We start from the raw sequence: 17,157 nt of genomic DNA on the forward strand, positions 1-17,157 counted from the left end.
AATGTTCAGGAAATTCCCTGGGGCATCATTTTCAATGGCACATGACATGTGCCTCATGCGCTCAAATACAGTTTGACAGCATTTCAAATGGTCTTTCTTTTTTTGTTTTAACCAACCATACAAAAAATTAGGTTAAAACAAAAATTTAGGCAATTAATATGAGGTCTCAGATGTTTCTCTGTCACAGAAGAAAGGTCATTAAAAACAGGATTCCCATTAGTTTTGTTTATAGGTGACAGTTTATGCAGTGTATCTATACAATCTGGTTTATGTAATTTATCTGAAAGATATCCATACCACAAAGTAACATAATTTACAACCATATTGTCTTTAAAAAAAAAAAAAAGAACCTTGATGTGTTTCACAAATTTAATGCACTACAAACACCATACATCAATGGCATCCACTTCAAGGGTGTCAGTCACAATTACAGAAGTGTTGCAAATACATCACAGAAAAGTGGCTAAATTAAAATGGTGCTTGATATGCAGATTGAGTAGATAAATTTATCTACAATTTCATCTGGACCATCTACAGTTTGCTTCAGACTCAAATATAACCAGATTGGATGGGGCCCTGGGCAACCTGATCAAGTACCAGATCTGGAGGTTGGTGACCCTGCTCGTGGCAGAGGGGTTGGATCCTTGGTGTCCCTTCCAATCCAAGCCATTCTATGATTCTGTGATTCTAAGATACAAAATGTGTATCAACTAGAAAATGTGAGACTAAATAAGCCTTAACACATTTTGGCCAGAGGTTAAGGCAGACACTAACCACAACTGTGTTTTCAGGCTGGTCTTGGGTTTGTATGTTGCCAAATATGTGCAAATGTTGTGACAGAATTCAAGATACATGCATGTAAAAGTCAAATGTCTAATTTATATTGGGAAAAACAGTCAATTAAAGATTTTCATTCCCTAAAAACATCCCAACTTTAAAATCCAATTTGCTATCACTTTTCATCACAGATATGCATACATTAGACCCTTGTGGCTTTGTTTTCTCTCTCCTTTGAGTGATAGGTTTGGGCAATTGCAGATTGAGGGGTTAGAAAGAGATGTACGATACCATAAGTATTTTGGCAATGAACAATTAAAGGGCTTTTTTTTTTTTTTTTTTTTTTTTTAACATGTTGATTTCTCTCTTCTACCATTATTTCTGTTAATATTCTAAAAATATCCACAGGAATAAGGAAAAAAGAATTTATACATGTAGGTATACAACAAACTAAAAACAAACTGAGCATGTTTCTGGCATTCCAAACCTCACACTGCCATGAAAAATCAGGTGTAATTTTCCTCTGCAGTATAATTTTAAAACAAGTCTTAACTCTATAAAAATTCATCATTTCCTAGTATCTTAGGTAAGGCAGCCTAACACTGGGGAACAGCAATGGGGGTAGTAGAGTTTATTATCACATAGTTACAAAAGGGAACCTGCCAGGTAGCCAATTAATTTTAAGACAACTTTCTTCCTTTATTTCAAATCTTCAGAAAAGTCCCATCATAAATACAAGTAATAGATTCTGGATCAAACGTTTTTGTTATAATTAGTGACAGGCCTGCAGGCAGCATCTACAGCCTAAATTTGTTTTGTTCTCTGTTAACCAAGCGTAGAAAAAATAGATGGAAATAAAGTTCAGTGTTTCATAGAATTAAAAATCCAGTAGGTCCAGGCACTTTGTCAGTCACAGTTTTTTGGCTGCATTCACACTTTTCTAAATGTCTCAAACAATCAAGGTAAAATTTTTCATTGTGAGATTTACAAATATGTAAATACGGACTCTAATTAATGGACTGTGAATTAACAAATTTCACAATAATTCCATCAGAAAATGGATGCAAATATGCCGTCCCATCTATTTTTTTGCCTTCCAGCCTTTCTGCTATTTTCTATCTCTACCATTCATTATCTCAGCACTGAAATGTAATACAAACAAAGCAGCATTTATGAACATCTCATAAAAGAGGGAAGTAAGCTGCCTATGAGTTGTTGTCATGTCAGCAGACAGGCGTGAATAGTAGGAAAGAGTGAAAACAAAGAAAGATAATTGAGTGTAAAGTATCTGCACCACATAAGCTTAGGGAAACCAGCATGCAACTGTTACTGTAAAAATATCTGAATCATAGAGTCATTAAAGTTAGAAAAGACCACTAAGATCAGCCAGTCCAACTACAAGGTTTCTTTGGGGATCTTGTGAATACAGACCAGTGTATTGTTAAAATTCGAGGGCCATAAAACTTGAACTGGGATAGAAGAAAACAAACACAAAGAGCAAACATTTAGATTACATTTACTATTTCTGAACAATTTCTTCAATTCAAACACTTACAGAAAATTTTGTCTAATTGCAGTATGTTGTGAAACAAAAATAATTCCATCTCTGGAAAGCCTGTTTTGTAAGTAAGAGTGCTGTTTGCTCTTGGCTCTGAAAGCTGCTTCATGCTGAATGGGTGTATTTCACCACAGTATTTAACTCCTGTGGTTATACCTCAAAGACGAGAAACAGAACTGATGCAAACAGGAGGGTTTCACCTAATGCCATCTACTGATAGTTTTATTTTGCATTGCTGAACCACGCTGCAGCTCACAGCCAATGTATGCTGTTGTTTCAACAGCCAAAGAGGGCACAGAGTGCACGGGACATGAAGTAGATAATTAATTTGCACATTCCCAGTTTTCTATCTAGGATAATAGATTCCTTTTGCAAGGAATATTTGGATAATGTATGTCACACAGATCTACCACAAACAGAATAACAGTACAGCAAATAAATGGGGAGAATAAGATACCATTTACAGGTGGTGGGGATACTGGGGATACGAGTGTTGATGTTTTTAATACAGCTGTAAGCTGTTTTCAAAGCATGCATAGATTGCCTTCAGTGAGCAAGTCTTTTTGCTACTTTCCATTGACACCACCAGACAAAATGTTTGCTCCTCAGTATTGCAAGTTGCTCCGAATAGTTTTTCTACTCACTGTATACATTACTGAATGTAGTGAAAACGCTTCTGAGATGCAATCTACTTAAAATTTAGAAATACATAACTATACAACAAACAACAAAACGAACAAAACCCAAAACTATGCATTGTGATTCCAGTCTGCCAGGCTACTTTACTCATTCAACTTTCAGCATGTGGCTGTGTACAAGCTGTCTCAATCTGTTATTTATTATTTCATGTTGTTAAAGGTTATTCCAACATGAAAAAGTGATAATAGCAATTTCTTAACAGTTCCTTAGCTCAAATTCCAGTGCACCAATCTCTTTAAAAATTAGTACAAGAAGTAGTGTAAAGTACACATACAGACTTCTTTTTTCCTGCTCTTTTCCAAATAAGAAAGGTTACATAAGGAGTAAAGTAGAGAATTAGAAGGGACACACCATGCCCCATTCTGTCAATTCACAGATTCTTCAAGCAGAACACGTTGGCAAGCATGACGTAAAGATGACAGCAACTTCCAGGGTTTTAAAACTGTTGTCAATCCAGATTACACTCCTGCCTGTCTATAGTAACAGGAGAGCACTGCTAACATTAAGAAAAGATTCCAGGAATCAGGACTTGATCTGCAGTTTCATCAAGATGACTTTTGAATGAGTTCATTGGTAAAATCCAAGTAGGAAGTGGGTGATGCCATAAGATTTTTCTTGTAGTATAAAATAAAAACTGCGTGTAAATATCACATAATAAGTCACCAACTAATAAAGTGTGCACAGGACAGAAGACAGTACGCCACTGTTTAAACAATGAATGAATCTGCCACAGAGGAGTATCATTACTGGTTGCACATTGGCAAGAACAACAAATGTTCTACATCTCTTACAACTCCAGACAAGACAGAAAGCTGATTTCTGTAGGGGCAGCAGAGGTTCAGTAGTGCTTTCAGCCTGCAGTATGATGGGATCACAGCCATTTCATGTAGAGCTATGTAAGAGTTTCTTGTTGGATATTTCTCTTTTGCACCTTACAGTCACAACATGGAAAAAGGAAAAACTTTATCTAAAGCAAGGCATGGGCTCATTCTAGGGGTGTATATCTTTTAGTGAGAACTACTGGTGATAAGCAGATGATTGGACTGGATGATCTTGTATCTTGATCTTGATCTTTTCTAACCTTGGTAATTCTTTGATTCTAATGCCTACCTTAGAAGATCCACGCCTTAACTAGATTGAAGTAGACCTGATGTGAGTTGAATCCTAGACCTCCTTCTGTGGGTAGCTTCTCCATAGGTTACAACTACTCTGTAATGGGTCATAGCAACCAGCAGCTTTCTGATTCTGCAGTAGGACAGCACAATCCTTTAAGAGCTTCCCCTGACACTAAGAAACTCTACTGACACAGAAATGAACAGATTGCTTCTTGAAAAGGACCCTTGACCAATACTACTCACGTTTTTGGTTATGTTGACTATGTTCAATGTCAAGCAGAGCTCAGTGAATTTGCATCACTCGATTCCATTGACATCTATCTCCTACTGAATTCCTGAGCTGAATTCCCCAGAGCCAGCTCTATTACAACACAGCCTCCTCATCTGGAAGCTTTTAGTGACAGTTGTAGTTATTGTTTTAACCACCTATAGCAGAGAATGTGCAGCGGTTAAACCCAAGCAATTATATCTACAAATGAATTAAATTGAGCACTTTTGAGATATATTTTACTTAGAATTTTTCATTGCTTTCCTAATTTGAATATCCTCTGCTGCTTGTAAAATCAAGATAGACCTATGAAGGATTAGACCTTTGCATGTAGTTCACTTCCAACATGAGGAACAGAGCAGCATCTAATAGCATGTTGTATTTATGAGCACACTCTCTGCTCCATTTGCCAGATTTGTTCCTTTCATGCACTGAGTGTTTGATAATCCTTTAAATGCTATTTCTCTGCCTATTTCTTTGAGTACAGAAAAAAATTACTGTTTTCAATTGGCAGATGATCATTTTCTACTGTAATGTTCTGTCTAGCTCTTCCCTGCCAAAAAGTTATGTTAGCTATTGTCAACATCAAGGATACTATATGTCTAACTTGTCATTCCAACCCATTTTTCCACTGAAGGACTTACTGACAGCACATCATTATGATTATCGGTGTATATATGGCCTTGTTTCATACCCATCACGACTACTGAATTCAAATCTAAGAACGCTGAGAAATAGCATGCAATGCCAGTTTATTGATCCATTCCATTAAAAGAAAAGATTTCATATAGCAAATGGTTTTCACTTCTACTCACTAGAGCATTCTGGACTCAAGACTCAGTGTATAAAGGTTTTCTCTCATTTAAAAGTATAGTTTGTGTGAGTGTGCTTAAAAGATGAAAATACATTTGCTGCTGAAGTCTCCAATCAGTTTTGACGCAAAGGAAAGCAGACACACAATCACTATATTTATGACAAACTGGAAGGTAACTTCACCAACAATGTTGACTGTCAGCTACTATGGGACTTTGCAGCAAACCTGAAGGTCAGCAGATCTCAGGTATGTCAGATCTAAGAAAAAAAATGTTGAATTCCAAAGCTAGGGATTTCTTTCCAAGATGTTTTCCCTATACACTGTATTTTATATGAAGGACAATTTGGACATCAGTGCCTTAGTCAGTCTCAGCTGTAACCAAAAGGTAAAAGCTCTTGGGGAACAGCTGTCTCCTACTCAGTGACATGCTTCAGCCCTAAAATACGAGTTCTGTTCAGAATTACTAACAAGCCAACACATTTCTTGGAGGTGTGTTGTAATGTGTTTCCAGCAGGGTACACTACTAACCCTACAGCCGGCAGTTATCTGCGCCTTGGGTAATGAAGGCGAGAGTAGGCACAGCACTCCAAGAGCACACAGCAGCTCCTTGCTGCAAGACGAGAGGCATGGATAGCAGCAGCAAACTCAGCCCCAGATCAAACAACTGGGCTCTCCAGACTACAGAGAATTTAAAATATGTTTCTTAGTCACTGCTGCTTTTCCTTCAGCAGCGCTCCCAGACTATGAGCACGAAGGAGCGGCAGGCACGCACCCAGAATAAATGGAATTTGTGCCACGTCCTCTGGCTCCTTTCCATTCACTTGGCCTCAGTCTTATCTGGATCAAACTTCAGGAAGCTGGTTTCATCTGTGACCAAGCCTCCATACCACTGCCTGCAGATTGAACTAGTTGGTTGCTTAATTTATTTTGTCATAACAAAGACTGATTCTGGAGCACCGTTGCCCACAAGAGCCATATGCCTATATCATAACTTTCTCCTTTTAGGGTTGCTTTTCCTGTCCTAATTTATACTTCCTCAGTTACAGTACATACATTTACATGGTTAATGCTCAGATTGCTGAGATTACACCATAGTGATGCATGCAATATAAATGCTTAGACAGATGGATGCAGTATCACAGATTTCTGAAAGGAGGAGAACTTGCAAAGCCAGAAGCTCACACTTCAAGAAATATCATTTGCTGGCACAAGGGTCACTGAAAATAGACTCTGAATGTTTAAAAAGCAGTGAAATATTCTTAAATAAAGCACTGCTGACACAGGTATAAGCTCATTCCTAGAAAAAGGAAATCTGTGAGGCTGGCAGGAAGTGATATTCTGGAGAAATTTAGATTTTTTTTTTCAAATTTTGGATTTATAAATAATAATGCAAACCTGTTCTGCAGAGAAAGCCTGTGGCAAAAGCCATGTTGCTAATTGCCTTCATCTTCAAATAAAATGATGACGCTAAAAGGGAAGTACCTTATTAATAAAGTCAGCAGCAGTCCAGCAGCTTTGATAACTCATAGAATAGATGATTTCTAAGTAAGAAGCAGCAACACAAGTTTAAATCAATACAGGGTAAACAGTTTGGATTGATAACAAATGAAGGTCTCTGGCAGAGTCTTCCTTCAATTCCTAATAATACAGCTATGAGACAACAGGTGCTGCTGCCAAGCCCTTCTAATATTCTGATAAAGCAAACTTGCCTCTGCAGCCGAGGGAGAAAAAAGAAAGAGAGGGACAGGAACTGCGCCTGTTCCCTTTGATAATGCCACTGCTGATAAGATTGTCACTTGCGACCACTTGCCTCGGCTGAGCAGGGGCACAAGAACTGCATGGCAATGCTGACAGTTCAGGATGGAAATGCTACCACGTTCCTTTCTGCTCAAAGCAAACAGAAAGTATTTGGCTGGCTGACTTATCGTTAAGGTTACCGACAAGATAATATGGGCAGATATTAAACGAGCTTGCTTAAAAAGACAGAGAGATCATTGCGAAGCAATCGGTAATCAGAAACTAAAGCTGATGAAATTCAAAGTACTGCACATATTATAGAAATACGGCTTTCCTGCCCTGATGCACTCTATCATGCTTCCCTCAGTTTGTTTCAAAGTCCCTCTTTGCCCTTCATCCTACACGTATTTCAGAACCATTGTTATGCAAGATGGGGAATCATTCATTTTTGTGGGATTTTGAGCATATTACCACAAAAACAGAGGCTCCCATCTAAGCGGTCACCTCACTAAAAAACTCCATGCTATATTTCTTGCAGCTCCTTGTTGCACACAAAAGATTCAGTGCTGAACCTGAAAAGCCACATGTGTGTGCAAGCAAAGAACTACTAAATGCTTCTAATTCAGATTTTTCCTTCTCTCCCCCCCTCCCCCCCACCTCTCGTTACAAAAGCTAAAGCTATCGCTCTCCTTAACTGCTAATAAAAAGCCGTTTAATGACAGGTAAATTTGCTGCTTCGTAGCTTCTTTGAACACCCACCACGCTCACCGAGGAAAGTAACTTTAGCCAGAAAAGGGATCCTCGCAGCACAATGGTGAATAATTCATTGCTGCGTTTTTCTTTTCATCTCATTTTGTGCCAGTAACACACACAACTGAAAATATTGTAAAAGCTAAAAACAACCCCAGACAAGGACTTCCAGCAGCAAAACACAAAGAAAACTCGCAGGCAGGTTTCCCCAGCTTATATAATAGCAGCTTTAGCTCGACAGAACCCACATCACTCACCGAGGGCAGAATTCACTTGAACAAAAGCAGAGCCCGGGCACAAAACGCAGCTTCGCAGTACTGTTAATGCAAGATGCTCCTGTCTGCTGTTCGGTTCACACTTGCCTTTATAACTAAGCCAACCAACAACATTCGGCTGCTGAACCTGATGAATTATAAAACGGTAGCTCCCAGACTCTCATATTTTACATCACAGGGGGTGGTCATCCAGCATACACGCTGCCTGTGTACATATATCCTGCTATAACTCATCCTGATAAACACATCAACGCTGGCAGCAGTGACAGTAATTGGTGCTCAGGATGTACAAGCACAAACCAATAGAGCACACTCCCACCTTCTGCTCCGTGCTACATCTCCACCTGTCAATCACTGCACCTTGTTAAGGTGGAATGATCAACTGCACTTCAAGGGGAGAAACTAAACTTGGGGGAGAAACCATCTACCCAAACCAAAATCTTCATTTAAACATCCCTCAGCATGCAGTAAATGCAGCTTCAACCTCCCCTAGACGCAGTCCTTCTCTTTTTCCATTAATTTCTTTTCTTAAAATTCTTCATAAAAATCTTCCCTTCTTAAAGACACAGTTCTTGTTTAGTTACTAACATGCAGTTCACATCTTCCACTACCATGAATGGGAACTATTCAGGTGAATTCCACGGACTTTCACAAGGATAACCTCAAAGCAGTATTCCAGGCAGAATGACAGCTAAACGCAATATATTTATTAGGTGAAATTATGTGTACATCTTAAAAGCCTCTTATGCTGATAGCTTTTACAAATATCCTCTAAGTTATAAATACAAGTTGTAAATATGTATTTATAATGCTCTTTACTTCCCTAATACTTTTTTCCCCTATACTCATTGTTTTTAAATAAATGCAAAATAACAGACTCAAACAGCTAAAACTCACATCCATTAATACAATCAATTAAACTGAATAATTTCAAGCAAGATTAATTACAGCAACAGCAATCACAGCTGCTGCACATGCCACAAATTAAAGTTCACAATTAGCCCCAACAAGCAAAACTGGTGACAGTATTGGTCATACACAATCATTGAAAAGACTTCTTTATAGAATTGTAGAACCGTTTGAGTTGAAAGGGACCCTTAGAGGCCATCTAGTTCCACTTGCCTGCAATGAACAGGGACACCTACAGCTCCACCAGGTTTGTGGGAAGGCATTTTTAATGAAGTAGGTATTGCTTTAGAGCTGGGCTCCAGGAATCTTCTCTACGCTTCACATAAACTTGAAGCTATTTGTACAAGTGCAGGGACTGAATAAGCACACTTTATTTCAGATGATTTTCTATTTCTGCATCTTGGGGGACAACACTCAGAGGACTCCACTTAAAGCCTGAACTTCAACTCCCTTCTGTCCTCATCCTGCAAAGATTTCCCAACATTTGGCACCACGGTGCACGGTTGTGCTTTGGGAGGTGTGCACTGTTGTATGAGCAGCTGTGCACTGCCCGAATGCTTCTCCGTGAACAACTGGGCTGAGGAATGCAAATACAGCCTGTGCATGGCAGCCTGAGGCAGAAACCCAACCCTTCTCACCATCTGGAATGCCTGATGTGCGTCACAATGTGGGAACATGGTGTTACATTTCACGCATAGCAAAAGCAAGTCCTATATATATCCCTTTTCTCCCGGCTTCAGCTGCTTGCCCCCCTCATTCATCTCTTTGTGTTCAACATCTTCACTATCTGAGAAGAAAATTCACGAGGTCACAGGCAGGAGCAGTGTTCCTTTACATGCCACTGGCTTTTACTATCCATGGTTTTATGAGGAAAAGGATGTAAATAATTTGATGGTGGAAACGAGGGAGGCATATCTAGGTTTAACCACAGCAATAGTTTTCATGTCTTCAGCTTTCATACAACCAAAGAATCAGTTGAGTTAGAAGGGACCTTTCAAAAGCCATCTTGTCCAACCCTCGTGCAATGAGCAGGGACACCTACAGCTCCACTAGGAGCTCAGAGCCCTGCCTGTCCTGGCCCTGAGTGTCTCCATGGATGGGGCATCCACCACAGAGGAAAAGGCAGCTGAGATTCAATAACTGGCTTCGCCAGTGATGCTGGCTGAGAGCAATCCAAAATGTTTAGAAAAGAATTCTGAGTGGAAGAGACTGGCTCAGTGAGAAGGAGCAAAAATAACCATGGCACTGGATTTGGTCTTACAGATTCCAGTTCTATTCTCACAGATTTACATGTTGCACATGCATATTATGGAGGCTCACTACAATGGCTGAAGTGCAAGAGATTATTGTCTTGTGCACAAATCAGGGCTTTCTGACTTATTTTTCATGAAAGACAGGTAATCATATCAGCATGAATTTTGCCAGAATGCCCATAAATTGCATTTATTTTCCTTTCTGTTTTGTCTTACCCATTCAGATTTGAAGAAGGTTACCAAAAATCTATGTAAACAGGAGTGACTTATAATAACCTGATGAAGACATAAGCAATGTTTGGTTGAATCTCCTTGACCAATATAATATTCACCCTAAAATTCTGTGCACACTTACTGAATTACAGGCTTGTAAAACTGACCAATATCTCAGCAATGTATCACTGCAATATTTCAAAGCTGTGTGTAGGTGGCATGCACAAGCCACAGTCTGCGGTATTACACAAGAGCCACAATATCAAAAAACACTGCTACCTCATTTCACACTTATTTTCAATTTTTATTTTAGCTATCTTGTTTTCCATGTTATTTTCCATGAAAAATATTTCCTACCTGCTCATTCAATAATATTCAGCAGTGTGAAGCTCTGTAAAAGGTAAGCCCTGTAAAGCCTGCTACCTTCTTACTGAATGGATCTACTCATTTCACAACACGTCCTCCAGGCTCTGTTCATACGTTCCAGTGCACTGAAGTGGGATTTGAAAGTTGAATTTTCTCACTTCACTGACAGGTGTGTGAATATTCCATATGGCTGACAGATTTATGTACCTACATACATATTTGGTATTTTTAATGCATTTGTAACAAATACATTTGGTATTGACTTCAAGGTTCTTTGCTTTAAGCTGCAAGCTAGACATATTTTAAAGATGAAAAAAGGACAAAAGTATTCCCATTTGCTGCCAAACATAACTTTAATTCTTACACAGTCATGCAGACTGTATTGACTACACAAAGATAACCCATTTGCTAGTTAAGAGGGAACAGAGACCACTGGGAAAAAGTGAGGGCATTCAGCTAGAATAAGTTATCCTTTTCAGCTCAAGAAGCTAAGGAAACTTTAAATGTAGTTTCTGCTACTACAAGCAGATCTGATACTATAAGGATCATGAATTAGGCAGTTCAGTTAGCACACAATCCAATCTGGCAAAAATAGACCTCTAGTATCTCTGCATAGTGGACCACAAGTTCCAGGTGAATCAATGAGCACCAACAGAGACAATTTCCAGGCTACCCTGGTTGGTAAGGATCAATACACTTGTCAGTAACTCTTGCCATATGACTTAAGAAGCCATCATGCAAACTGAAAGGGTATTTTATTTAGTACCTTGCATTTAGGAACTGTGCTCTTCAATTCCTCTATTGAGTTTTTTTTCCCCCCGATTTAAACTGGTGAAAGCAAACACTTTTTCATATGAGAGCCTGTTGATGGCACTGTCAGAGAGTATCACTAAAGTGATAAGCCCAGTAGGATTTACAAAAGGACTTGTCATTTATTGGACAGTAGCATCCAGAAGCATAACAAGAAAAAGAAGCTCTACAATGATCAGTGGATCTAATAAAGCTTTGTTTCCTACAGATGCTTTTCCTTTGATTACAGATCCAGCTGATTGCTCTGCCTCAACTTCAGCACTTCACAACATCTCCTTGGACCCTTACAAGACAAAACTCAGGATGGCTGCAGTCCACTGACCAGTTTGCTGTCTACCTTTCTTCCAGAAAAGGCACTAACTTATCCATCTTTCTCCAGCCCAGCTCAAAACTGCCATGAGACAGTAGGAGCTCAGCTATCTCTGAGACTTCCCATTTTTTTCAAATCAAAACCAGCTGAGCACACTTTTCTTTTATTACATTTGATAAAGGTAACCAGTGGTTATGCAGAAGTTCAGCACCTTATACCCTTTGAGGATTAGTAGGGTGAGATAGGATCATCTTTCTGCTCAGGCTGCTGACTCCAGCAGAGAATACTGAGGCTTTATGAATTCCACAAGCTCCTCCACTGTCAGTAGTTTAAATCCACTGAGAATTTGTCCTCTTAGAAAGATATGGCAAAACAGTACCACACATTGAGTCAGACAGATTTCCTTGCTGTAACCTACGTACATCATGTGTTGTAAAATAAACAGCAGTGACAATGTAAATTAACTTAATTGCCACAGCAAGGTGATAGAGAAATTCATTTCCTCTCTATGTAGCACACTTGGAATTTCATTTAAGTACAGTTTTTAAATAGAGTTTGAGTTCCTAAGATTAATTCTCAAGAGTACAAATGAATAAAACTATATATATAGATTAATTAACAAATTAGCTTGTAAAGGACTTTGAAGATGTAAAAGATTATTTCTATAATAATATTTTTCTAAATTTCAATACTTTTCTTCCTCAAGTGACATCTTTTTTTTTGCTTCAAGTGCAGAGTGCAAGCTCAAGGCCTCTTTTTGGAAAGAGAAGGAAGAAAGGGAATTAAAAAAGATATGCATATAGGTCTGACTGAGGATACACCCAAGAGAGTGATTCGAGTTGACCAAGGGCAATGAGAAGAACTTGCTTCGCTAGTTAGGAAGGCTGAACTCTCTTAGCAATGGCTCAAGTGATAGTCTCAAGGCTATGAATGATCTCATCCGTAATAAAGAAGAGCTGCTAAAAGGAAGGCAGGCCAGATGGTCCTGGAGCCTCTGGAGAGGCTGCCTGGATTTGATTTGAAAAGCCTTTTATAGCACCCCATGAACCTGGAATGCTACAGCAGCTCATTTAAAATCCAGTGGATTTTCTAGTAGCTGTTCGACATCTCATACAAATGTTGCTTATCTGCATGGCTTAGATCAATTTAACTGGTTAAAACAACTAAGACAAGTTCAGCATCCAGAACTGTTTTTTTTTCTTTTTTTTTTCCCCCCCTTAAACTTCAAGTTTCCCATTGTTTTCTTTCTACTCTTTCATTGTAAATGAGTTGCAGAGTCTAAAGCTTCATATTTGGGTCCGAAAGAAATCACCAAGGACTTACTAATTCCAATAGTTGGAAAAATATCACAGAACCATAGAACCGTTTGAGTTGTGAGGGACCCTTAGAGGCCATCTAGTCCACCTCCCCTGCAATGAACAGGGACACCTACAGCTAGATCAGTTTGTAGATTATTTCCATTCTCTATTAGGTCAAACGTCAAATTCAGTAGCAAACTAGACAGGCATCATTTACACAAACAGAAGGTCCCACAGTCAACTCTTACATGCCTGGTAGAAGAAGCGAATTATTTAACAGCTTTGGATGGCATAGGATGGTGGAGCAACATGCAGATCCTCCTGTGATTTGCAGTTTAACTGTGTGTGCACTCTCTGGTGGGAGGAGTAGGTGGCTGATTTGAGGAAGAAGCAAAGTACAGGAATGATACACTTGATTCCTGTGAGAATGGTGACGAAAATCTGTCAGCTTGGCATAGTCCTTCATGTTACCTACAGCAATTACTGACGGATGGGAAAAAACAACAGACATCCCAGTAAGAGGCAGAGCGTGTGGCTGGGAGAGAGCAGAACAGCTCTACTGAAGAAACCCATGGTAGTGCTGCAAGGGATCTGTCCATGCTACCCATGGAAATGGACACGGTAAGAGCACATAGAACAGTATCATGAGAAGACTTTAAAACTTAGTTTTGTATTTGTTGCAAAAAACAAAAAACAAAACAAACAAACAAAAAAAAATACAAAAAACCAAATAAACCAAAACAACAAAAAAGCCAAAAACAACAAAAAACAAAACCTCACTGAAACAGGCAACACAGCCTGAGAATACCTTCTGCACTATGACAATGAGCTAGCAGAGGAATCGGTGCACACACACACACACACACACACACACACACACACACACACACACTTTTAGAATAAGTTTTCCCCTCCTACAGTTTTCTTTCAGGAAAGATTTGAAGCCTGGATGACTAAGTACAATGCAGATGGCAAAGCAATGTAGAGCTACCCATGCTAGCTCCAAATGAAACAGCTTAGATGTCATCAAGAGTGAATTTAACCTACTTATATTGCTGTTCATGAAGCCTGATCAGTTTAAGCAGTCTGTGATGCAGATGAGTCAAGGAAGGACAGCAGGTGATGCTCAAACAAGGTCTGTGCCAACCATTCTTACAAAATTTATTTCTGCAGATTTTTTTGCCATTACTTCTGAATGTGTCAAGAATGCACCTCCCAGTGAGGAAGAATGCATGCGACTGCAGCAGCATTAGAATGAAGAACTGCCCAGAAAATAAAGGCAAAAATAGCTGCTCTGTTGGGATATGGCAAATCCTTCTTCAGCTCAGCAGGAATCATCTATAGTCTTACATGCTTTGTAAGACAGCTGAAACTACAGAATTAACTGTCTTGGCTCTTAGTCAGGTCGAGTAATGCAGCTCTCACCAGAAAGCCTTTTTGTAAATTATGGGCAAGGAGACTCTGGTGAATCAGCTTTGAGAAGACTTTCATACTTGGTGTATTCCCATGCTTTCTGGGCACTTGGAAGGCATAAATGGCAAAGATACTCCATCTACAGGGCAGTAGTTACTATTAATAGGAAGCTTTCTTCATCCCATCACACATGCAGTCTATACATGGCAACTGACTTCCATGGTGTCTTAAGCTCAGCTGGATATGGCAGGACAAACCACCATTTTGTGAGGTTTGTATCTGATGGGACACAGAAACCAGGACACTGACTGGTTGCCCTGCTCTTGAACTACTTAAAGCTCAGGGATTAATTAGGAATGGAAAGTGCTCTAAGACTTTTAACTGAAGAACTGAAGAATTAAAGGAGGTGAAATATAAATACCTGCTCTTGGTCTTACTATAGCATCAGAGTCTCTGAATGAAACCCTACTCAAATAACTCAGACTGTGTAGGTATAAGAAGTACATTTAATTAATATTTCTCAATTTATATAATGAGATTTATCAGAAAATGATGAAGAACTGTACAGAGACTGTACATGTAAAATCTGAGGATGAGCACTTAACTTTGTAGCTGCCTACTCCTTCGTTGCAGCCCTGACCAGCTTTCTCCTAGATGTCTGTACTGAAAAGAAATCATATGAAAAATTCAGCCCAAAGGGAGAAGTTAAGACACACAGAAAATTAATTGCCCTTTTTTTTTTTTTTTTTTTTTTTTTTCTTGGCTTATATAATACTCCACAGCATTTGTAAGTAGAGAATATAGGAAAAATTTTTCCACTGTCCAGTCTAAATCACCGTTTTCCATCCATTCTTCCTTGAACCTATATCACTACATAGAGTTTTTATTACCCACATGCAGCACTGACATTTAACACTGTTCAATACCTAACAAATGTTGATCAAGCTGATTCAGCACTCTATGCAAAACCTTTTAATTCTCAGGCCTTCCTGGAGAGGTGGTTGATGCTCAATGCCTGTCAGTGTTCAAGAGCACTTAATGCTCTTACTAACATTCTTAAACTTTTTGTTAGTCCTGAAGAGGACAAGCAGTTCGACTAGATGATCTCTGAAGGTCTCTTCCAATTGAACTTTTCTATTCTATTCTAAAAAGGTAACACTCCCACTGAACTCAGTATCACCTATGAACTTCCTGATGATGCACTGGATCACCTCATTGAGATACTTGATAAAAACATTCAAGAAAACTGGCCCAAGTGTACATTCAGTTTTTCAGTCCAAGTCATGAGCAGATAGTTTAGTGAAAAGAACAGTGTGGCAGATGGTGTCAAACACTTTACTAAAATCCAGATAAACAATATCACAGAATTGCAGGAGTTGGAAGGAACCTCAGGAGATCATCGAATCCAGCCTTCCTCCTTCAGTATCTACAGGGAAGGAGATTCCACAACTTCTCTGTGCAACCAGTGTTCTCTCACCTCTTACCATAAAGAAGTTTCTCTGCATTTTGTTTACTTTTAATCATAAGAAAAAAAAATTCTTTACCACTTCTGATTATCACCATATTACATAGCAGAGAGTCAAGTGTCAATTTGAGGGACATAAGAGGAAGCAATTCAAGAGCACTCTAGCTGACCCTGGGTTCAAATTAAAGGAACTTTTCCAGCTTCAGCTCTCAGAGAATGCTTGCGAGCATTTCAAGTGTAATTTTGGGGGGAATAACCAGAAGTGACATTTTTAATGAGAAAAATAAAAATAAAGTGCCTTAAGATCAGGCAGAAAGTGGGCAATCCATACTACCTTGTGTTGCTACCAAACAAGGTACAATGTATAAAAAAGGGGTAAGATGATAAAGATGGGCTAATTCTGATGCAAATAATATCACCATTATGAAGAAAATACTATTACAATCCACCATGCAGACCCAGGGGCAGTTTTACGAATGTTCTCCTAATGGAAATTTTAGCCAGTTTCACATTCTAACAGAGATGACATTTTCTGTGAGTGACTTTATGGATATCTTGCTGTTCTGTTATAAAGCAATAAGAAACGATATACCTGAAAGCACTATCAAAGATGCATACAAAAATCAATTAGATTGTACCAAGTAGTTACAAGGAAAAATAATCTTTTACTTTTTTGCCACTACATTTCATTGCTTTCTTTTTCAGGAAGCATCTCTTTGGATTTCAGCTCACACACAATGAAATAACAAGGGCTGTGGTGAGGATAGAAAATGCAGACCCTGTGTGTGCTGAAACTGGTTTCTTCTCTATATTAGGTTTTTTTTTTTCTGGTGAGTTTTTGCTGTTATCTGCTATCAAAAATTAATAATCACATAGTACTTAGCATATACTCTCTATCTGTATATTATTTATTAACATCATGCTGTTACTACTTGCAGTACGAGTTTTGCACAATCATATATTGTTTCCTGCCTATTGAGGTGTCAATATTAGTCCTGTGTATCTTGGGCAAATATTCACATGCAGTACATTAATTATAAAAATATCAATACTACTAAGTTCATCTAGATTTTGGATGGAAATCAAATGCAAATGATGACAAGAAAAGATGAATCATTTCATTGTAT

At 38.8% G+C, this 17,157-nt stretch overlaps 1 protein-coding gene across 28 annotated transcripts in view; it reads right to left on the reverse strand.

Moving 5' to 3' along the window:
* Positions 1-17,157, reverse strand: part of DLG2 (discs large MAGUK scaffold protein 2) — a 994,028-nt gene that overhangs the window by 115,166 nt on the left and 861,705 nt on the right. Inside the window, exon 1 of one of the 28 annotated variants that reach the window (XM_048940074.1) lies at positions 7,976-8,367. The exons of the other annotated variants lie outside the window; for them this stretch is intronic. The gene's annotated coding sequence lies outside the window, so the exon portion shown is untranslated. Of the gene's footprint in view, positions 1-7,975; positions 8,368-17,157 lie in introns of those variants that run through there. 28 annotated transcript variants of the gene reach the window in all.

The sequence above is a fragment of the Lagopus muta genome, chromosome 1 (genome assembly GCF_023343835.1).
Source record: "Lagopus muta isolate bLagMut1 chromosome 1, bLagMut1 primary, whole genome shotgun sequence".
Lineage (NCBI taxonomy): Eukaryota > Metazoa > Chordata > Aves > Galliformes > Phasianidae > Lagopus > Lagopus muta.